The 24539-nt window shown below is 43.4% G+C and overlaps 1 long non-coding RNA gene across 1 annotated transcript; it reads left to right on the top strand.

Moving 5' to 3' along the window:
* The first annotated feature begins 1776 nt into the window (after positions 1 to 1776).
* LOC146577206 (uncharacterized) lies at positions 1777 to 22583 on the top strand. The gene is made up of 2 exons (XR_014889240.1): positions 1777 to 2395; positions 22327 to 22583. It is a non-coding gene; the product is annotated as an uncharacterized LOC146577206 (long non-coding RNA).
* Positions 22584 to 24539: the final 1956 nt, after the last annotated feature.

The raw sequence follows: 24539 nt of genomic DNA, 5'->3' as shown, positions 1-24539 counted from the left end.
CATCTGTCTCTCTTCCACAGCATGTCTTTATCCTGTCTTCCTTCTGTCACCCCAACCAATCACAGCAGATGGCCCCGCCCCTCCCTGAGCCTGGTTCTGCCGGAGGTTTCTTCCTGTTAAAAGGGAGTTTTTTCTTCCCACTGTCGCCAAAGTGCTGCTCACAGGGGGTCATATTGTTGGGTTTTTCTCTGTATGTATTATTGTACGAGCTACCTTACAGTATAAAGCACCTTGAGACGACTGCTGTTGTGATTTGGTGCTGTGTAAATAAAACTGAATTGAATTAAGAAACAACTCTTAGATTCCTCACATGATTCTCCTGTATTCCTACGGGACGCCAAGGTAATATAACATGGAAGTGTGTCACAGTGCCTGGTGGCCACATGTTACCCATAAACTGTCAACCTGACCGTGCTGTAGCTACGTCCAAAGACTAGTTAAAGATTAAAGCTTTTTGGGGGGTTAAATCTGACATAAATAAAGAAAGAATAACATTAAAGTCGATTCTTTTGATCACTGTAGTTCTACTTTGAGGATATGATGTGTAAAAACCCTCAGTTGTGGCTGGTGGATCTCACATTCCTGGTCTTTGTAATTCCAGTTCAATGAAGCCTCATTTTCACCTTTTTCCAGGTAAATTTTCCCAACTGTTCTAATGTCCATGCTGTGGCATTGTCCCATCATTTGTATTTCCTGTTAATGGATTTTTAATATGGTCTGGGAAATTACTATATATGAGTAACTTCCTGTTGTATTGCAGCTTAAGGCCATTGTCACTGAAATAAAGCCCAAGTTGTAATAGTTTGCATCCAGAACGAGGAAAACGAAGAAACCCAAACACTGCTCAGTGGATGAGTCCGTCCTGGAATAAATACCAGGACAAAACTAAAAAGAAGAGCTTGTTTCCTCGAAGCAACAACAGAAAGCTCTTTGTCTCTACAGATGTTTCTGGGAAACACGTTAACAATATTTAAACATTTGTTCTTAATAAACGTTTTTACTTAATGATGCTTTATGATATTTCTATCTGACCTAATGCAGCAGCGTATCCACATGAACTCTGCAGTGTTTCTACCCAGAGGCCACCGTGGTCCTTCTTTACTAATGCTGAGGGTTTTCTCCCAGCCGTGATAGCCTTTGACAGGTAAACTGAGTCATTCCAGCCCAGTGCAAAAATAACCTCCCTGTCTGCTCTTAACTTCACGCATCGATGCTAAAACATTGCATAACTGAACCTGCAGACTGTGATCCTGTAGCTGTCGAGGAGAGGGCTTGATGCCGTCCATCTTCTGCTCAATTAACAACGCCTGCAACCTTTTGAGCCTTGGTCCTGCTACAGTCACAAATATAACATCATCACTCTTTATTTGATCCACTACACTGCTGTCATTTCTCTGTTATGGCCCCACAAGGTCACTGAATCAACCCCACAGCATCACGTACAAGTTTTCAAAGCGGTGTTCTGATCTGCTTCGAGTTTTCATCATTTTAGCCAGCCCCTCCGATCTTCTCCAGGTAAACACTACAAAGAAAGAGTTCAGTCTGAATGAAACATCTTGTGCATGTCACACGATACAGCATCAACAGCAGTATACACTGCAAACAGCAGAAGCTCTTCCTTCTTAGCCTTCGGTCCAGCAGTGATGATCTCCTCCTGCTTTTGCTTCAGATCACCTTTCTCCTGAAAATCTGAGCTGGGCTAAGATGAATGTCTGCTGTGAGGACAGGGGGTGTGCGTGTGTGCTCAAGTCACGTGACACGTCATTTACGCAACATTTGGTCGATTTAAAAGTTACAGTGAGATAAAATCATGTTATGGATTGCACTCAGTATATTGTGCCGACATGGTGAGATTGTGTCTGTCGAGCCGAGGAGAGCGTCGCAGTGCCAAAAGCTGTAAAATGAACTATCAGGCTGGAGTGTGCTGCCACAGCACAGAGCAGTCACAGAGTCCTGCAGGCAGAAGAGGAGTGATCGTGTTAGCCACCTTACAAAACAAAAAGACATGAAGTGAAAAGCAGAGCGCAGAGTGAGGCAGAAGAAGACAGACTGGGCCAAGTCCTGCATGTGCGAGAGCGAGCGAGACCCGGGACAACGTCATCCGCCTCGCCTGGACTAGTCCGCCGGCCGGAGGAGGGACAGTGGCTGCACTGTGCAGCCGAAGAGTCACTTTGATCGCGCAGGAAACGAGCGACGCAACCGGTCCACCGTCCGTGCAAACTGCGCCAGGCAGCGTATTGCACGCTGGAGGACACCGAGGAAAGTCACAGTAGGAGCGGCGCTTAGTGAGAGGTGATGTCGGGGGGACATGGCTTCTTCTCCGGTCACCCCAGCATCGCTTGAAGGAGAAGCACCTTCACCCACCGGGAACGAGGAGCCCGCGACCACCCGACAGGTACGACACGCCTCCGAGACCCTCTGCGCGCCCGGTAACGTTGTAACGTTTTACCGAAGTTCATTCGCAAACACACCAGTTTAAGATGGACCCGAGAATCAGCACACGGGAGCACTGGTGTCTGACTCAGCAGAAACGGCTCGACGTGCGTGTAATGCTTCGTATTTGATAACGATGGAATAATTCTTTAAAATAAGCACACAGATAAACACTGGTGGGTGGAAAAGCTCGTGTTTTGCTGAAATGAGTCCCGCCTAGTCCGGTCTACACCTCATTCAGCAAACATCTGAGTCACCCTGAGACGCCAGTGCGCGTCCTTGTGATGCAAAAAGCCGTAAGTGACACGCTGTTTACACGCAGGAGCAGTTTAACACATGCAGGTTGTGCCAGTAGGCGTTTCCTTCAATGTGACACCAAACGTGTAAATCAGTGCTGGGAGCGGATGTTGGACCTGATCAGTCTTAATCTGACAAACTGTAGTTCCTGCTCTGTTTCTAATTCAGCCCCACGACAGACAACCAGCATGTTCTCCTGTCACGTGTTATTGACACGCACATATTTAGTCCGTGTGTGGGATGTTAAAGGTGAGTTTGTTCAGGGCACGATCAGACTGAGGCCATTTCAACAGGTGCAAGGAAGTGTTAGTGTGGTTACTACGGCAGCACTGATGCCCTGATGAGTGCACATGGCTGGAATGAAAAGTCAATGCTATGTATAGCATGAACTACTTGTTGTCTAAGGCGGTGCAGAGTGTGAGCAGGAAATATCTGAGGTTGGATATTTCAGTACATACAGAGCTGTGCAGAGACATTAGGATCTTAAACTATTGTCTGTATCTGGCAAAGCGAGAATCTGAGCCTTGTGTACAAACTGTCTGGTGTTTGTTCTGGCAGGAATATGAAACTACTGTGCACAGCATGCTTATTAAGATGGCCCAGGACCAGGTCATCTTGCAGGATGGTAGTGTTACATCGAGAAGGTTCATCTTTAATTGTTGGATTTCTGTGTGAGTTTTCTCCCTGTGCCTCTGTGGCCTCTCCCCACAGTATCTGTGTTTGTGTTTAAAGTGTTTAAAGTACAGCACTAGATGATCGTATGGGTGAATGTGACTTGTTGTAAAGCACTTTGAGTTGTTGTCTATATAAAGTCTAAATGGAAATCCACTTATGTGCAGAGGACCAGAAGATCCAGCGCATCGAAATAAAAAGTTCTTTGCTTAAACAATGAATTGTGCGATAAAATATTAATTTACAAATTCATTTTTAAGTTATTTTATTTATTCAATACAAAAGTAATTTATTATCTAGTAATTTAATTGAAAATAAAAAAAATTATAAATCAGTATTTGAAAATAAATTATTATTCCATTAATAAATACTTCAAATCAGAAAAAAAAGAAATAAAATCTCAATAAAAACCTCACATCAAAAATCCTTTTCCTGTGTCGTCTCATGTCCAACATCTGTGTAGGCAGAGTGTAAACACAGAGGCTGAATGGCCTTTGGTATAGGTGCAAAGCTAAGACTGTCTAACCAATGACAGAGCTCCTTACCTCTCACCGGCTAATTTGCATTGCTCCGGGATTTTGGAAATTTATCCATTTATTCATTATGATGTGGTTCAGCATCATAATGCTGAACCACAGAAACACACACACACACACACATATATGTATATATATGTGTGTGTGTGTGTGTGTGTGTTTCTGTGGTTCAGCATCATAATGCTGAACCACAGAAACACACACACACATATATATGTATATATATTAGGGGTGCAATGATACTGGTATCGATATTGAACCGTTCGATACAGTGCTTTCGGTTCAGTACACATATGTATCGAACAATACAACATTTGTAATTTATTTTATCAACTTTCCTTCTGACGATGCTGTCTGTGTTGAGAGCTCAGTGGATCTGTGTTCGACTACTCCGCCTAGGCTGCACTGTCGAGCACAGATCCACTGAGCGCAGCGCAAGCTAGCGAGACAGAAGCTAAGCTCGTTGCAACATGGCAAACTGAACCTCCCCCACCCTCATTCAGATCTGGCCTTTGGAACTATTTTGGTTTTCATGTGACGTATGACCCTGAAGTAGAGCTGGGCGATATGAGATTTTTTCATATCACGATATGTTTTTTCATTTCAGGCGATAACGATATCTATCACGATATAAGCCAAATAACTATATTTGTAAGATTTAAATGTGCCGTTGCTCACAAGTAAAATGTGAAATAATCAGCAGCTTGTTTTTATTTAAATATTTATTTCCCATAATAAGTTCAACAGGGTAGATGTACTTAAGGAACATGAGACTTTTTCAGATAAATAAAGGCAAATATTGCAAACTACACAAAAGGCAGCCGCTAAAGCGTTTAAGTTTCAAAATAGAACAAACGAAACAGACTAAATTGTCAATTCCACTTAGAAACAAAATATTAATTCTAAAAATAAATCTTAGTTTGTTTTACAGAAGAACAGACAAAATTGACTAACTTTTGTCAATATCAAATAAACTGAGAACTAAAAGGAAATTCTCAATCTCTCCTTGTTGTATAGCTGAGCTTTTCAAACAGTTTTAACAGTTACTTTAGTCTGACAAAAGCCGAATGACGAATTAGCGCTTCCAGTCAGAGACTGAGGCTACGTCCACACGTACACGGGTATTTTTGAAAACGGAGATTTTCCGTTTTCGTTTTAAAAAATAATCCCGTCCACACATAAAGGCAGAAATGAAGGAAAACGCTGCTATGAACATGCCAAAGCAGCAGGTGGAGCTAGATTCCTAACCGTGCAGAAATGTTGGCCAATCAGAAGTCTAGAAGCCTCGGTGGGAAAAAGTTAACAAAGCTGGGGCATAGAAGCAGAACCGAGTCGTATGTGTGGACGGACAGTAACTGTGTGTATATGTAAGCATTTAAACACTGCAGAGAGTAGAATTAACAGTAACAGTATTGTAGAAATTCATTGCACCGAAACAATAACGTGGCGCACAGTGTGACGCATGCACCAGTTTATTGTATTTCCAGACTTGCTTTCGGCACAATTTACAGTGCACGCTACTGTTTTTTGTCAGACTTGAAATAGCCGAAATACCTTCACACTACGGAACTTCTATGGCTCTTCCGTTCGACAATTTCTCCGGCATTGGAACCATCATCTGTTTTCTCTTCGGTCACGCTCGGTTGATTTTTCTAGTCGGCACACTCATTTCCTCCATTACCCGCTGGCTGCTTCCCAAACAAACACACGTGCGGCTTGGCACTTGTGCTGTACGTAACAAGTCACGCGACGTGACGCTGCGGCTGTGATTGGTTCGGCTCTGCGCTACTTAATTTGGATTGGCTGACCTTTTTTTTTTTTTCCTTTTTTTTAAGAGGACAAGAGCGGCGAGGTCTATCGCGATAATTTAATTTCTCTATCGAGTAAAAGTTATATCGCGATACATATCGTTATCGTTCTATCGCCCAGCTCTACCCTGAAGGTAAGCGCGTCATGGACTAAAGTAAAACAATGTGTTGGATGTGCCACGTAATGCTCAATTACATGGGTGGGAACTAGTGCGTTAGCGCAGTTAGCTCGTTAACGTGTTGGCCGTCCAGCTCCACGCACGGGGCGATCCGCGGTAGCTTGTTAACGGAGATTTGCCGTGTTGTGGCGTTAACGTCATTTCAACGAGATTAACGCTGACAGCACTAGTGGGAACACAACGAATATGACTGCACATTTACTCCGACATCATCCTAGTGCAAAGACACGTGGAAGCAGACAAAAACAACAAGCACGCATGCTACAAACTTTCCCCGAGTCATTTAGACAGCCGTTAGCACATGATTCTCCTTATGGGGACCTGATATGTTTAATATGCTGCTGAGAGTATAGCCCAGAAGAAGCATATAGTATAGCTTTTATTTTGGAAAGAGACATTTCTCTGTAATAAACTCTCTTTTCCAAAGATGAGTGATTTCTCCATCAGATAGATTTATTTTTTTATTACTTTGGTGTTTCAGCAACATTAAATTTAAAAACTGTACATTTGAGTTAAAATATATATTTATAATTTTAATAAATGAAAAATTAAAAAGGCATGAACATTTTTTTTGTATGGAAAAAATATCGAACCGTGACACCAAAGTATCGAACTGAACCGAACCGTGAATTTTGTTTGTCGTTGCACCCCTAATATATGTGTGTGTGTGTATTTATACATCAATCCATTTTCTTGCTTATGGAGTTCAGGGCCTGGGACCTACTCCATGTCAGCTTTCAGTGTTTATAAACATGAACATTATGAACTCATGACTCCCTTGGGAAGCCTATGGTTTTTCGGCAGGGGATATTTGTTTTATCACAGTTCATTACCAAACAGAGCAGGGTTCTAATTGATTTGTGGCTTTTAGGATATTATGTATAGGTGTGTAAAAGTGGAGTGAATATAATTACAAACAGCAATGCTAGTGGAGTGATGACAGACAGGGCGGTTGGGGGGTGGTGAACAGTTTGCCAACAGTTCTGCCCCTGTAGAGAAGGACATCTGCCATTTCTTTTTCCTTTTAGTCAAACAATTCAGGTAGTGATGAAAGAAAATCAGACTGTGGCAGTGCTTGCAGCAGGTAACGGAGTGATAATGCAGAGTTTTTACTGCAGTGGACAGTCCCTAGTGTGACCATCGCTGGAACCAACCAGCTGATTTACACCATGGCAGCAGTTATCAGTCAAGTTCTTGGCTGCAACATGAACGATCTCAAGTAGCAATGCCTCCCATGGAGAAGGACACTAAGGCTAAACCCTTGAGGCGACTTTTGTTGTGATTTGGTGCTATATAAATAAAATTGAATTGAATTGAATTGAAAGACCAAGGGAGCACGAAGGGATGTTAGCCAACTATCAGAGCTGCAGAAAGGTGCGATGAAGAAGGTGCCTAAGAAGTACAGCAAGCTGCCCATACCTGAGGCCTTGGAAACTGCCAAGCAACGACTCAAAGCCTTGGCCAGCCGCTTGAAGGGACCATACCAGAGAGATAGAAGGCAGGAGAATTAACTAAGAGTAATCTACAGTTCAAGGTATATTCTCAGTGGCAGGGGGACACTATGAGAAGAGCCCCACCAAGGCTAGAGATGGAGCAATACTGGAAGAGCATATGGGAGTAGGATGCAACCCATATGGAGATGCTCTGTCGCCGCTGCTGTTCTGCATAGGCCTGAACCCTCTCAGTGAGGTCTTTGACAAGACTGGCTACAGATGCAGACTACAGAATGGAGCAGTTGGATCAAACTACCAGAAGGCAACATTGAAGACATAGAGGACAGTTACAAGTACCTGGGGATCCCGCAGGCGAATGGGAACCATGAAGAGGCCGCCAGGAAAGCTGCATCCACCAAGTACCTGCAGAGGGTCAGGCAAGTCCTGAGGAGTCAGCTGAACAGTAAGAACAAGATCCGGGCCATCAACACCTACGCCCTGCCCGTGATCAGGTACCTGCTGGGGTAATAGGCTGGCCAAAGGAGGAGATAGAAGCCACTGACATAAAGACAAGAAAGCTCCTTACCATGCATGGAGGGTTTCACCCCAAGTCCAGCACCCTGAGGCTGTACACTAAGCGGAAGGAAGGGGGCCGGGGACTGGTGAGTGTCAGCACCACAGTCCAGGATGAGACAAGGAACATCCACAAATACATCAGGAAGATGGCCCCAACTGACCGAGTGCTCAGTGAATACCTCAGGCAGCAGAAACCCACGAAAGAGGAGGGAGACGAGGAACCATCATGGAAGGACAGGCCCCTGCACGGTATGTACCACCGGCAGATAGAGGAGGTGGCTGATATCCAGAAATCCTACCAGTGGCTGGACAAAGCTGGACTGAAAGATAGCACAGAGGCACTAATCATGGCAGCACAAGAACAAGCTCTGAGTACAAGATCCATAGAGGCTGGGGTCTATCACACCAGGCAAGACCCCAGGTGCAGGCTGTGTAAAGATGCCCCAGAGACAATCCAGCACATAACAGCAGGGTGCAAGATGCTAGCAGGCAAGGCATACATGGAACGCCATAACCAAGTGGCCGGCATAGTGTACAGGAACATCTGTGCCGAGTATAACCTGGAAGTCCCGAGGTCAAAATGGGAGATGCCCCCAAAGGTGGTGGAGAATGACCGAGCTAAGATCCTGTGGGACTTCCAGATACAGACGGACAAAATTGTGGTAGACAAACAGAAGAAGACGGCCGTAGTGATCGATGTAGTGGTCCCGAACGACAGCTGCATCAGGAAGAAGGAACACGAGAAGCTGTAGGGGTACCAAGAGTTGAAAGAAGAACTGAAAAAGATGTAATTTCTTACAAAGAAAGACATTTCTTGAACCATTTGGCAGTGTTCAGCCTTTTCTCCGTTTCCCTTCTGTAACAATGATTTCTTTACAGCCTCCCAGACAGCTGTTTGGGAATCACGCTGTTGCAGAGATGCTATTGTGCCTGTCAAACTATGTTGTCTTTGGCATTTTGTAAGAAATTAAATGTGTTTGAGAGCACAGTTTAAAAGATACAGTTTAAAATTGGTTCTTTGCTAAGTCTGTTATGTACGTGCTAGACACAATACTGGTTCATCCCTTGACTTGAGTGCCTTTTTTATGTTTCAGTGATTCATGGGTCAATGGCTTAACAAACAAAAACATGCTTCTGAAAATGGTCAGCTAAAAGGACTGGACTGAAAGTGAGTGAGATAAAATCAGCCAAGAAAATGTCCAAGAAAAACTTGCTGGAGAACTTTTAGTTCAGGCCACTTGATGAGTTTCACACAGTACTGCATATTATTTTATTAGGTTGGCACAAATGTAGGATTGTGTTTGTGATATCACGATGTATCTGTTTCCTTTTCATATTACACTAAAGAGATCATCGCCTACAAGCCTGCCGTAAACGAACAGCATGTCTATAAAAGCCCATTCATCATCCGGCCCTCCTGCTCAAACACAACCATGTAGCGCTCATCCCTCCACCCGTTTCATTCAGCATCCACATACATGTTGCAACACACTGGGGAGGGAACGGGAAATAGAGTAGAGCAGCAAAGCTTGATTTTCTTTAGGATTGGTTAAACTAAAAGACATTGACAAGGAATTTTAAGGGTTTTAGGAAGCATAAAACCGAAATCAGTTGTATTGGATACGAGTATAAATGAGTGCTTAGTCTCATGCAAGAAAAAACATCTTAGACAGGATATGACAAAACATACTGTGATACAATTCTTCATTACTACAGCTCTTTGAGTGCTTTTGTAAAAAGTCAAATCTGTGTGCTCCATTAAACCCTGTAGAAGTTGTTTTGAATGCTGACAGTGGACAAACAAAGTTGTCATTTAGCTTAAAAATTAACAGTAGAAAAGGCCCGATAGGAATCTAACATCCTTGGAATCAAGCTGTGGGAGTGAGTTTTGAAACCTTTCTGTAGGACTGCTTTAAACTTGCCTTCTTGGTGATGTGTGTCTGATGTCTTGTTTGACTTGAGCAGATTCTTTACGTGCTTTAAGTTTCTAACACATTTGCTTTAACCAGTAATTGAAACTGCTGAGTAGGAAGTACTAAAGTGGGTGTTGAGCATGTTGGGTGTGTCCTTATTACCTGTTTCGATGTTTTCTTTTAATTGAAAGCGTTTCATGAATATGAAATGCTTCTGCGTAATGTTAAACGTTATAAAATATTCTTATGATTTAAACTCTGTATTCATGGCTTATTCTTTCCTGGCCTTTCCTGTAAGCACTTTTATGCTCGGTGGTAAAATATCACAGAACTAGCAGTTTGGCGAGTGTCATACCGCCTGGATTAGTGGCTCAGCTGGTAATTCAGAGATTTATGTAGCTTAGTTTGCTGTGTCATGCTGATTTGGGGAGACTGGACACAGACCTGAGTCATTCTCTTCTGGGTGATCACAGTGGTTACTCTCCTCCCTTCCTCATCTCACCCTGCAAAGAAATCTGCCTTGACCTCTTCCTCTGTGTTAGTTTGCTGTCCTTTCATTAGCTAGCATTAGGTCTGTCTCATTCTCCTCTCCTCCATGAATTTATCCCCACTAATCCCATTACATGCTTGTCCTGCAGACACACCAGCAGATGACAAACCATCCATTATCTTGGACGGAGGTACACGTAGCGATGAATTAGGCAGCAATAAAGCTTTTATTCAGCTGCAGTTATTTGTCTTTCACAGAGATACGTTGGGTTGAACACTGTTGCACTGCTGTAATAGAAACATGTACACACTAGTGATGGGTCGGTCGCGAACGAAATGGCTCTTAGAGCCGGATCTCTGACATGAACGTGGGTTTTTTTTTTCTCTTTCTCTCACCCTCTCTCTCTCTCACCCTCTCTCTCTCGCACTTTTTCCCGCTTCACTCTGCACGCGAGCCTTGTGCTTTACGCTGGGCAGAGGGGGGAGGGGCGGTAGTTACACTCAGTAGCACAGGAACAGAGCCAGAGGGAGAGAAAGAGAGCCAGGGACAACAACGTCACATTAGAAAGGTATAGTAATCATCCACAACTATTTTCAGTTGCAGATGATAAAGGATTCAGAAAGTTTATTCATGCAGGTCCATATGACAGAGAATATGCATCTTCTTTTTGTTTTCATATTATAATTTATATTTAATTGTGTTGTGGTTTGCAGTGTTTTGTGTTGTTTTCACTTTAAATTTGTAAAAGGAAAAAGCTGAAAATTTAAATAGTTAAAACTTGAAATGTGAATAGTTGATTTTTGTATTATATGATTTATTTATTACATTTTATGTGGAGTGAATAAATAAAAGAATATTTACGGTGGCCCCTACAGACAAAACACGTAAAAACTCCAAAACACGTAAAAACATGTACAAACTCCAAAACACGTAAAAAATCAGAAGCACATAAAAACTCAAAACACGTACAAAACACAACAGAAGTGCTCCAGGACGCTGGGCGCAGTGTTGAGCTTTTGTTACCTTGAGGCTACACAAGCCAGCAAGTACCAACGACCGGATTTGGTGTGTGGTAGTAACACGTAAATGAACTTTTTTTTAAATTATTTGACTATATATGAGTGCTTGTGTATAAATACACAAACAATACACACATGCTTTCATGCTTTCAATTGTGTAATTTAAGTGATCTAGTAGCTCTGCTTTGGAAGTTCAGTTCATGCTAGAAATGTGTTTTGGAGTTTGTACGTGTTTTGTCTCTAGGGGCCACCGCATATATTTATATATAAACATATATAAATAAAACCACTTTTTTTTTTTTACATTAGTAATTCCTTTTGTGCATAATTTTATATTATTGTTAATAATAATGTAAATTATAGCAACAAAACAACCTGAAGAGCCGGTTCTCTAACAAGAGCCAGAAATCCCATCACTAGTACACACTGACTATAACATCAAATGTGAAGTCGTGCAGGCCGTGGTCATTTTTTAACATGTCTCTTCCAGATTGGACGTGACCTCACATTTATCAAACATACTTTTTAAAATCAAACAGTTAGAAATGACATTCATTACTTCATTATGTAACATGTGATCTAAACAGCCCTCACAGCACATTTGTTTCCAAAGCAAAGTAAATTGAAATAATTGTGCCGATAAATTAGATTTGAAAGCTCTTATTCTAATTTTCTGTTTTGATGATATTTGGGATATGCTGTTTATGTAGAACAGCTAAAACTAGTTCTTTATATTCCCATATAAATGATAAACACATATTATTTACAAAACACTGCCTGGTGGACGCCAAAGGACGGCCTGTTTTGATTACGCTGGGATCTTTTTGGACTGCACATTTTTGGTCTACGATCAAAGCTGCCACACCACGCTGGATTAATCTCCCAGTAGCTGAGTTTATGAAGTCATAAGAAAGGAATGTCCCACACGTTCCTGCTGTTACACCATATTTGGACTGGGACACCTTTGCTAACCTCTGTTGCTCAATGACACACTGATTTGAATCTGAAGGCGCTGGCGACATATTTGCAGCAGTGTGGGTTCACAGAGGCTGTTTAGACTCTGAGCATGTGACACACCAGTAGCGTGCCACACTGGGCCTCTCGGGGTGGCGTACAGTGTCACTGTGTGTGTCTATTTAAGTGTTTGTCGTGTAAATGAGGACAACCAAGATATGTGAAGTATAGAGTGGTGTACCACAGTGACAGGTTAATGTCAGTGTGAGTGTGTAGCAGTTTGTGTGGCCAGAGAAGGTCAGCAGCCTCCAGAGGACGAAGCGCTTGTGTTCTTCCACAATCGCCCGTTTGATCAGACAGATCATTTGGCATCTGTCAGGCTAAAAACAACAACGCAACATAAAACCAAGCATACGCTCTGCAGTCCTACAGCTAACTCCTGACAGTCTGTCTGCTGTAGGCTGAAGAAATCAGGGGCTCATTCATCTGCACCTGTCAGCGTCTTAATGCTAACAATAGATCAAACAGTATGTGTCCACAGGATGTGTAATGTTGAAGGTTACCGTACATCCTTATCTCCAGCACTGAGAATCAGTTATCACTGATCGCTGTCTCTGCTTTGTTTTGACATATTTCATATTTATATATTTCATATTTATAAGGTAAATACCCTACAACATTACAGAGAAGAAGAAACCTCCAGTAACCCCAGGCTCGGTGAGGGGCAGCCATCTGCCGTCACCAGCTGGAGGTGATGAGTGGAAGACTCGATAGGCCACTCTTATTTTCATCCACTGCTTTGTTACCTCGACACGATGTTTTGGATCATCGTCATGCTTGAACATCCATCTTCATGGGACGAAGGTTCCTCGTCACAGTACGATACGCGGTCCTGTCTATTGGCCCTCCATGCAGGGAGGTCATCTTGTGCTCTTAGCAGAAAAGTGACCCATGTTTCCACCGCTTTACTGTGGGGGTGGTGTTCTTTGGTTTTTAGTGATTGTGAGGACGTTTTCACAGACAAACCGTCACAAAAACCCCATTAAGTGCCAAAATGACATAAACCTGTAGTTTTAAAATTTTTAAAAAACTTCTCAATGCTGCCTGCAGAGACAGTCTACTCTCATGCAGACACAACATCTTTACTGATATAACGTGGTCATGGACTCTTCTCTGTTCTTCCTTATTAAATAATAGTAAAATGACTCTGCAGTTTTGATTCAAAATGCACCAGGTCTGCTCAGTCTGAATCACACCGTTAGAGCCACACCAAATGATTGGAGCACCAATGTTAGCACTCAAAGAGTCTAAGCAGTACCACTACCAGCTTTGGCCAGTGCAGGAGTGAACATGTAGATCCATGTTCTACTGAGCAGACACTGAGCAGAGGCAACATGCAGTAAATGAATTAGTGGTCTCCACATGTTTGCACCCAAAGTTTCCCAGCTTTTGTGAGCTGAGCTGTTTTAATATTTTCCATGTATTAGATGATACTGTCCAATGCTTCCAGGACTGTGAAGATGGAAAAAATGATGTTGCAGTCGTTGCTGAAGTGTTGGTACCATTTGAAGGAAGTCATTAAAGCGCCAGAGCGAGCAGACAAGGCAAGCACTCAAAGAATGTGGAAGGCAGTCGGGGAAAGTTGCCATGGACGGACTTGATTCCTCCCAGCCCCAAACAGCTTTTATACTGTGGACAAAAATACATGAAAGTGTGTGTGTGTACCTGTTTAGATGTCTCTGTGGGGACCAAGAATTGGAATGTTACTATACTTGTGGGGACCAACAGTCATTTATGAGGACAAAAGTGCCTCACGGGTTTGAGACTCACAATGTGGTTCTAGTGTCAGGGTTACAGTTAGGTTATGGTTAGGTTTAGGTTGAGTGTTAACCATCCATTATTGATGGTTACAGTGAGCGGCTAGGATCATGTCAACTAGGTGTCCTCACTAAGATATCAAAACTAGAATGTGTGTGTGTGTTAGTGAAAGGAACTGTAACTGGTCCCAGTAGCAGCAGGATACAAACGCCATAATGACACAGCTGCCTCTCGTCTGCCTTCCTCCCCTGAGTGAAATAAGATATTTGGGACCTTTGAATAGTTTTTTGAAAATATCTTTTTGTTTAAAGAAAGGAAAGAGAAGTTTAATCCTTTAACTATTTAACTGTTAGGTGTCAATCCCTGGGAGGGTTTCCCCCTTTTATTTGGCGTGGAGTCAGAATTATGGCTTCTCCACACTGTGGAAGTAGCTCTTTGACACAGTCGAGCAGTCATTGGTCATAACAGGATCATTTAAGACTGGATGATGAATAAGACTGTTGAAGTGCATGAGAAGGATCTCATATAAAACAGTCTGTGTCTGCTCCTCAATTCAATTTAATTCAGAAGACCCCTATGAGTGCAAGATCAAGGAAACAGTTCACCCTGCCTGGGATAGTGTTACCAGGGCCCTGCCCTGGAGCCAGGCCCGGGGAGGGTGCCAGAAGCTGTACATCTGGTGGCCGGGCACTGGTCCATGGGGCCTGGCTGGGCACAACCCGAAAAAGGGACATGGGCCCATTCTTATGCAGGCCCACCACCTGCAGAGGGCGCCATAGGGGTCGCATGCAATGTGTGCCACGTGGCAGCCAGGATCAGAGGCCATGGTGGACGGATCCCCGGCTACCAAGACCAAGACTAGACTTAGTGTCTCATAGTCATTGAAGAACTCTGACTTGCTTCCTGTTCTAGTTGTTCTCTGGAAAAAAATCTGCAGGTCAAACAGGTGCACATACAAAGAGCACATTATTGATTAAAGCCTGGAAAACAACTGAGGCATTTGTCAGCCCGGCACGCTTGAAATGTCCAAGTGTTGAAAACAGTTTTCCATTCGTCACCTCCCCAATGTCCACCAGATGGAACGTGTTTCTAAGATCAAGCTTAGTGAAGATTATTGCTCTATGTAGTGGCTAAAAGCTCCAGCTGAAGCTGTTCTACAGTGGCTGGATGCAAAGCCCAATCACCATATAACACAACGCCTCGCAGATTCATTCCCCATTCTGACTCTGGGATGTGTTGCACTCAGAGAGAGGAAATGTTTGCTGATATTAGCCTGAATGCATCCCTCCCCGATGGCTAATATAAAAGCCCCCATGGTGGTATTGTCAATCCTCACAAGAACAGTAGGAAGCGCCTGAAGAAACCACCCAGCGCTGAAACCCTCTTAAACAGCCAAGCCAGACCACCAGGATGGCTGAGCCATCATACCCAGTAGGCGAAGGTATAATCTAAAGGGGACTGTTTTGTGCAGGCGAAAAAGAGTCAGGAATGCTGTGAGCAGGGCTTTGGAAGCTCTGCCATAGCCACCACCAAACAACTGAGTTATTTTTACACATCGGCTAGCATCTGGCCAATCCACCACCTTTCATTGCTCATGCCGTTACAAAACAAACAAACAAAACAAAACCCATCAACCCATAAATACGAAGAATCACTGTCGGCCCACCAGGCAAATGCCCAGTATGCCCGATTGAAGGCACTCACAGCTATGGCCTCTGACAGAGTGATGTAAAAGAGATGGAGTCCAGAGATAAACCCAGAATTGTTATGTGTTGTACTAGAGACAACACACTCGTTTTGCAGGATCCACCTGTGTTATCGCACAGGGAGAATTGATGTGGCCATTCTTCAGTCCTTCTCTACCACTCCTCCTGAGTAAGTCTGCTCAGCTGCACTGACTTCTCACATTGTTCTTGATGAGGAAGCTGATCGTGACTTGTAGTTTCTTTCAGTATTCAGTTATGGCAGTGGTGTCCAAACCCAGGCCACGAGTGTCCTGCAGGTGTTAGACGTGTCCAGCTGATTTAAATGGCTCAACATGCCTTGAAGTTCTCCAGACACCTGGTAATGAACTAATCATTTGATTCAGGTGAGTAGACCCAGGGTGAGATCTAAAACCTGCAGGACACCGGCCCTCGAGGCCTGGAGCTGGCCAAGTTATGAAGCTAACTATTCTCAAGGCTAATGTAACAAGTTCTTCAAATGATTTCGTTTGCAGTACGTATTTTTCAGACCATAAGGTGCACGGGATTATAAGGCACATTAAGCGAAACAAAGCAGTCAGATAAATCAAACTTTATTAAACTCATTCTTCCTCCACTTCTCTACCATTGATTCATTAATGTTGTATTCTCTGGCAGCGGCTCTATTCCCATGTTGTTGCAGTATATTAATGACTAACCTCGTATTGTGGATGGATTATCTCAGTTGTTCTCCTGACTGAAGTTTGGTCCGTTTACAGCAGGGGTGTCAAACTCAAATACACAGTGGGCCAAAATTCAAAACTGGAACAAAGTCGCGGGCTAACGTTAATATTTATTGAAATATATTTATTCCTCCAGATATAAGAATGAATCTTTTGTTATGGACTCAAACACGTTTTGCTGAAAAACTGAATATGGAACAAGCAAAGCTTAATACTAAACAATATATATATTAGCTGTATAATACCAGTAGGCCAGCTCTAATAGTAATTTGGTATGGCTTCGCGGGCCAAATGTAATTAGGTTGCGGGCCAAATTTGGCCCACGGGCCAGAGTTTGACACCTATGGTTTACAGCAGGGGTGTCAAACTCCAGGCCTCGAGGGCCGGTGTCCTGCAGGTTTTAGAGCTCACACGGGGTCAACACACCTGAATCAAATGATCAGTTGATTACCAGGCCTCTGGAGAACTTCAAGAGATGTTGAGGAGGTCATTTAGCCATTTGAATCAGCTGTGTTGGATCAAGGACACATTTAAAACCTGCAGGACACCGGCCCTCGAGGTCTGGAGTTCGTCACCTGTGGTTTACAGCATCCTGCCATGCGATTGCATTTGTCTCTAACCATCAGGAACCCTCACGTTAACTTTTATCGAGTGGAAAAGTGTTAGTGTTCGTCCTCCAGCTTCACTGTGTTTATGCTAACATAGCTGTGTCGCTAGCGATCACGTAGCACATCATTATATAGCAGCTAGCCCAACTTCAGTAACCCTACAAACGTCACTGCTGTTTAGTTTTCTGTCTTCATTTATGTTGGAAGTGACAGCAGAGCTGTACGTTTTAATTTGTTCAGAAATCTCTCAGTCAGAACATGCTATATCATGCTTAGGCACTAGCAAAACCAGTGAGCTACCTTCCGCTAACTTCCTGCTAACTTCCTGTTAACTTCTAAGTCCGTTAAATATAATAAATTTTGTTTTCATGGATGCCTGGATGTTAAACTCAATTGTTACACCTGGTAAAGCAGCAACACTGATCGTTTTATTAAAGATGAAAGAATTTAGACCGTTTTTAACTCTCAGTGATGTCGCAGTGTTCGTTTGACTTTGGGTCCTGAAGGACGGAGTTTAGGACCCAGATTACTCCCAGATTTAAGAGCACCTTAGTCCGAAAAATATGGCAATAACGACGGCCGCTTGCATGTTCTACAAAAAAATGGTGCTTTGTTGTGTATCTGACGGACAAACACCAAACCAGTTCCACACCACTGAAGTTGCAGCATTTTTACAAACCAATTCTGGTTCATGTGTTTCACTCAACGATCCGCTTTCCCCCTTCTCATTCTCTATCGCCACCATGTGGGTATGAAAACAAAGGCACTGCGCATGCGCACTTTACCCATATTCTATCGCGATATTTTATTTTTTTATCGTTGCCCAACATTATACCGGTATTACCATGAACAGTATAATGTGGCACAGCCATAGGTGGGCTGGTAGGAATGCTGCGGAGGGAGGAGAGAATGGGTTAGCCAGAGTCTAGAGTGAGATGTACACTTACAGAGAGAGTCGAAACCATCCTACCGGGCGATGTGGTGACAAGAAGCAGGTAGTAAGTGACGTAACAGGCGTGTCTTTTCCTCTGTAGAGCTAACACTCCTGCTGTTTTACTTCTGTACTCCTGTGCATACGTCAAGGATGTCACAATCACATTTTACAGCATCCATGTTATATTAGAGATACTTTAGTCCCAGCAAAGTAGTGTACTGTTGTTGTTTGCTCCATTGCAACAAAACATGCAATGATATTATACTGAATTGCACCAGTTTTTAGGACGTCTATCTTTTACTTTCTGTGGGTTTTTCACTGCTTCTCTGCGATCAGATGAATTGTGCACACTATTTGCTCTTCCACAGCTTTATTTTTAGTCTCTGAATGCTCCCATCACTTCTGTGATGACAAAAGTCATGATTATGCCATAGTCAGTCTATTTATATAGACCAAAGGCTCATCAGCAGATCCAAACCGACAGAAAGAAACAGGAAAGTACCGCAGTGTAATCCATTTATTTCAACAAAGTAACTGTATTCTGAATACCACCTGTTTAAACAGTAACTGTAACAGAATACAGTTACTCGTACATGTATTCTGTTACTCCCCAACACTGGATATTTGTCATATAATTGAAATATCATTAAACTCACTACTCGTACTCATAAATATGGTCCGTGCACAAAGCAGCGCCGTCTCTTTCTAACCATCCCTGCTCCAACAAACACGAGGTTGTTTCCATCGCTGCTGCTGTTACATGTTGTTCAGCTCTTATTGTTACTGTAAGTCTCGTAGTTCTTATTTGTGTGAGGCTTTGCTCCTGCCCGTCACTCTGCTGCTGTTCCATGTTGTTCAGCTCTTATTGTTACTGTAAGTCTCGTGTTTCTTATTTGTGTGAGGCTTTGCTCCTGCCCGTCACTCTGCTGCTGTTACATGTTGTTCAGCTCTTATTGTTACTGTAAGTCTCGTAGTTCTTATTTGTGTGAGACTTTGCTCCTGCCCGTCACTCTGCTGCTGTTACATGTTGTTCAGCTCTTATTGTTACTGTAAGTCTCGTAGTTCTTATTTGTGTGAGACTTTGCTCCTGCCCGTCACTCTGCTGCTGTTACATGTTGTTCAGCTCTTATTGTTACTGTAAGTCTCGTAGTTCTTATTTGTGTGAGGCTTTGCTCCTGCCCGTCACTCTGCTGCTGTTACATGTTGTTCAGCTCTTATTGTTACTGTAAGTCTCGTAGTTCTTATTTGTGTGAGGCTTTGCTCCTGCCCGTCACTCTGCTGCTGGAGCACCGGGATTTCCCCAATCAGGACAATAACGGATGTTTCTGTTCGTTTCTGGTCTATACATGTTTTATATCAGAGCGATCTCCCAGAATCTGAACTGATCAAAAAGTGCCGACATGTCCGGAGGGATTTTGGCCCACTGCTCTTTACAGCTGCTTCCACAGATTTAGTAAAGGAGGCTCTGGAGGCTGGCTAGCCCACTTCTTCTTTAGCCACTGCTTTGTTTCCACCCATCCACGGCCACCACTGTGTGTTTGACTGTGGGGATGTTGGTGTGTCACACTCAGCATTTCTCAGCCTTCAGCCAATCATCCAGACGGTCAAACCTCAGACGGGCTTGTACATGCTAAACCGCGTGGGTGCTGCAGTAGTTCAGTCCTGTACCAGTGTTACCAGTATGTGGTGACTGTCATCCACCTGCCTTCTCACCATTAACCAGCTCCTCCTGTGTGAGTTTGGGCCCATCCAGCACCTTTCCTATGATCATCCTCCGCCCATGAGGCTGACTGATCACATCATGGTCAGAACTGCTGCACCCACAGTCACCGAGCTTCATGCTGACGCCCTTTGCATCTATATGCTGAGAGTCCCACAGCCAGTCTGTGGGATCCAGGGTTGTAGAGGATCACACACTTCATTCAGGGACATGCAGATCTGTTCATAACTGATATGTTTTTTGTTCGATGTTTCTAAACTCAGGTAAAAATCAGAGACTGTTCATTTCTCTGTAAGTGAGCAAACTTATAAATTCAGCAGGGAGGATAATTGTTTCCCCGTCGTAGTTCAGTGTAGCTAGTCTCTTAACCCCCAACCAACCCGCTGCACCTCCTCCCTCCCCTCCCTCTCATAAAATATTGAGAGAGCCTGGCACTAGGCCAGACGCCCCCCTCCCTCTCTGCCAGGCAGACTGACGGAGCATGTGGCTGTGGGAGGGGCACGAAGGGCGGCTCGGCTGAGGAGATACAGTAACCATGAACATATTCGTTCTCTAAATGAACGCCACGAGTTGTTCCCACATCGAGCTGCTCTACTCTGAACTCATTCACACGAGCACTTTCTGCTCGAGTGCTTCCTCTGTTCACAGCCACACTCACGGATGCGCTGGAGAACAGCTCGGGTAAGAAGTGTGAACAACATGCTGGCATTTCATTCTACCTGCAGTGGTCAAATCAAGGCAGTGGTCAAATCTAGCTTCTTTCAGCTCAGGCAGCTGCAAAAACAAAGCCAATTCTTTCACGGCAGCACTTTGAGACAGTGATCCAGGCCTTTGTCAGCACTCGGCTGCATTACTGTGATGACCTTCATGTTGGGGTCAGCGCATCATATATTAGTCAAAATGCTGCAGCTCGTCTTTTAACTGGCACTCGAAAGTTTGAGCACATTTCCCCTGTTTTAGCTTCACGTCACTGGCTGCCCATTTCTTTTAGGATTCATTTTAAAATTCTTTTATTTACTTTTAAAGCTCTCCATGGCCTCGCCCCATCTCATCTCTCTGAGCTGCGACAGCCTCATACAGGCCAGCTGATCAGCTGCTCCTGCATGTACCCAGGACTGGGCGTAAACTTAGAGGAGATCCTGCTTTTGCTGTAGCAGCTGCAAACTGTGGAGCGAGCTTCCTTTGGAGATCAGACAGGCCTCTTCTTTACCTGTTTTTAAGTCTTGAAAACCCGCCTCTTTACCCTGAGCTTTGACACCACGTGAGATGTTGGTTTTTATTTCAGTTGTTTTTAGGTGATTCGATGCTGTTTTATCTTGTTTTGTTTTCATTTGATGTTTTATGTGTTTTATTTATTTATTTTGCTGTTTTCTGTTGTTCTATTGTTTTAACTTATTTTCCGTGCAGCACTTTGTTCCTGTGCTGGCTATTTTAAAGTGCTTTATAAATAAGATTGGATTGGATTGGACTGCCACCAACAGCTCTGTAACACACTGTGCACACAATGCTATCATTGTCTTTTCTTTTTAGCTGCTTTTACATTTTAGTTGCTGACTTCTGATAAACTGAATAAAACAGGAGAACACACAACCTGGAAATCTTCAACCACACACAAAATACATGCGTTTCCCTGGTAAAGTACACAACCTCTGCAGTACCGCTGAGTTTTCTACAAGCGCACAAAGCTGCTACCAGCTCTGCTGCTGTGACCTGTGTTACCTGTGTTAGGCTCTTACATCCATACGATGGTTGAAGGACCGGCCATGTCCCGTCACGTGTGTGTGTGTGTGTGTGTGTGTGTGTGTGTGTGTGTGTGTGTGAGAACTGAAATGCTTTTACACTCAGCAGCATATTAAACATATAAGGAGAATCATGTGCTAACAGCTGTCTAAATGACTCGGCTAAAGTTAGTAGCATGCTTGTTGTTTTGGTCTTTGCACTAGGATGATGTCAGTGTAAATGTGCAGTCATATTCGTTGTGTTCCCACTAGTGCTTTCAGGTTAATCTCGTTGAAATGACCTTACCGCCACAACACGGCAAATCTCCGTTAACGAGCTACCGCCGATCGCCCCGTGCGTGGGGCTAGACGGCCAACACGTTAACGAGCTAACTGCGCTAACACACTAGTTCCCACCCATGTAATTGAGCATTGCGTGACACATCCAACATACTGTTTTACTTTAGTCCATGACTCGCTTACCTTCAGGGTCATACGTCACATGAAAACCAAAATAGTTCCAAAGGCCAGATCTGAATGAGGGTGGGGGAGGTTCAGTTCTGTCTCGCTAGCTTGCCCTGCGCTCAGTGGATCTGCGCTCGACAGTGCAGCCTAGGCGGAGTAGTCGAACGCAGATTCACTGAGCGCTCCACACAGACAGCATCGTCAGAAGGAAAGTTGATAAAATAAATTACAAATGTTGTATTGTTCGATACATATGCGTACCGAACCGAAAGCACTGTATCGAACGGTTCAATATCGATACGAATATCGTTGCACCCCTAGTGTTTAGGCCAGAGATGCTCTTCAAACAGCGGACAGACATGACCACATTACAAGAACATGGTGTGAGTCCGATTTGATATTCCAGTCAACACTGAGAGACCTTAACCAGGAAGTCAGAGGTCAGCTGATGCTGCGAGCAGGAAGTGAACCAAGGGAAAGGTCCACTCTACTCAATCTCAAAGAAAATATGCTGGTATTTGTTGATGTTGATGGTACAATAAAAATATATAATATAATAAATAATAAAATATCATGTGATGATGAGATGTGTTGTTGGTGTTTGTATTTTCTGTAAATGTCTTTTTTAATGTAAATGCTTTGTTCCAGACGGACAGGGAATCAGTTGCTGTACGATGACATCATCTTGATGTTGACGAGGAGGGCGAGAAAAACTAGTTTAGTCCTGCAGATGGCGATCTTGCACCGTGTTCAGAGAGCCGACACTTTGATGGTGCTGCTCTACTCAGCTTACTTTAGCCTGGGTTGGACTCTATATGAGCAGCTTCCACTCTGGTTTCACTCTTAAACACACTTGTTTGATTTCACTTGTAAAAGTTGAAGAATAAATATTTTATTACAAAATTATTTGTTGATGCATTTTTTTAGGGTCAAATATCTTGTTTGATTTGAGGAATGAACTGTTGAGGTGGAAAAACTGAATCAGGTTAAAATACAAACATGAAGAGTTTCACTGACAGACTCCAAAATGCCCCCACAGTGGATCAAAGGGAAATCCTACAGTGTGGCCAGAGACTCTTAATGGCTCCAACATCAACACATCCACAATGTTGGATCCAGTTCTGCCTCACAGAGTTACTAAGACACACCCTCTGCCAGCATCACAACAGCTCCACCTGCTTCACCTGCCTCCTCAGCATCTGTACACCTGAAGAGAAAAGAAAGGCTCCAACAGCTCAAATCTACAAAGGATTCATGAAGTTTCATCCAACAATAACATGTTTGCCTTCCACAGTGTGCTGTTAGACACCACTGTACCTCTGCCATTTCAAAAAGAGCAGCTTGGGAACATTTTGGCTCCAAACACTTTGTGTTTAAGTTCTTTGTTTTCTTTGTGAAGCCGACAACATCTGGAGCTTTGTGACTCATAGAAACATCATTTTGTTCTTTAGATGACAGCAGATTGGGACTGAATAATCAATCACTATCAAACCAATAAAGACAAACATGCTGATTTTACAGGAACTTTGTTGGAGAAGCTGCAAAGACATGAAACTGGTGGAGATCCCAAACCAGTTGATAGTGCTGGTTATTCCAAATAAAGCTGTTTCCCTTTGAGATGAAATGACTTTGTGTCCTGATATATAATAAAGATGTTGTTGTTTTTGAGCCCCTGTATTAAAAGTAGTTTAAAGTCAGCTTGAGTTTGATGTCTTTATGTCAAAGCTGCTCATGATGTTGAGCTGCTGATGGAATAAAAACAATATAAAAGCATGTAGTCCAGACTTAAATGCAGCCTGTTGTTAGCTGAGGTCCACACACAGTGTTTGACAGTGTAAAGTGTGTGAAAGGGCTGCTGGTGGAGCTCACTAGGATGAGCAGGTGACCACGAGGTGGAGAGCAGCTGGCCTGGCTTTGACCCGGGCCACGCCCCCTTTCTCTCTGCTTTGCTGTCACTTATCTTCACTGCTCTGTCCAATAAAGCTGAAAAAGGCCCCGAATCAAAGAAATCTGCTGCAGCCTCTGAAATGTCTTCTGTTTCCTTCCCGACGGCTTTTTCACCGTCAGCCCATCAGACAGTCCAGCAGCATTTATGATGATGTCATGATGTTGAAGAGGCTGCTACGGTGGCCTCCCATGACCCCCAGCCTCATCACAGCTGAGATGCAGACATTTGAAAACATTCAGCAGACAACTGAATAACAGTCCAACACAACAGTCTGTGTGCAGACACACACTGACCTTTCATAGAGTCAAAGGAGTCAATCAAACACAGCTGGTTGAGTCATTTCTCTGTGAGTCTAAACACAGCACATACAGAGAAATGTAGACAGGATGTGCAGCCAGTGCAGTAAATGGTCTCAATATCAGCTCTTTAGAAAATGATCCTGATGAACATGAAACTAACATCCAATGAGAAACAGCTTCCTTGTTTCATGTCCAATAACAATAAATGCAGAGCTAATAAAGAGCTGTTCTATTGTAAAATGCTGAGATGATTATTAGACAGAACCCAGCGGCTCACCAAAAGCCTGCATTGAA

The sequence above is a fragment of the Mchenga conophoros genome, linkage group LG3 (genome assembly GCF_057382185.1).
Source record: "Mchenga conophoros isolate Kocher_MC1m ecotype Shallow Benthic linkage group LG3, M_conophoros_male_GT1.1, whole genome shotgun sequence".
Taxonomy (NCBI): Eukaryota; Metazoa; Chordata; class Actinopteri; order Cichliformes; family Cichlidae; genus Mchenga; species Mchenga conophoros.
Note: the sequence above shows the minus strand (reverse complement) of the source record. Positions and strands in the feature narration are given on the sequence as shown.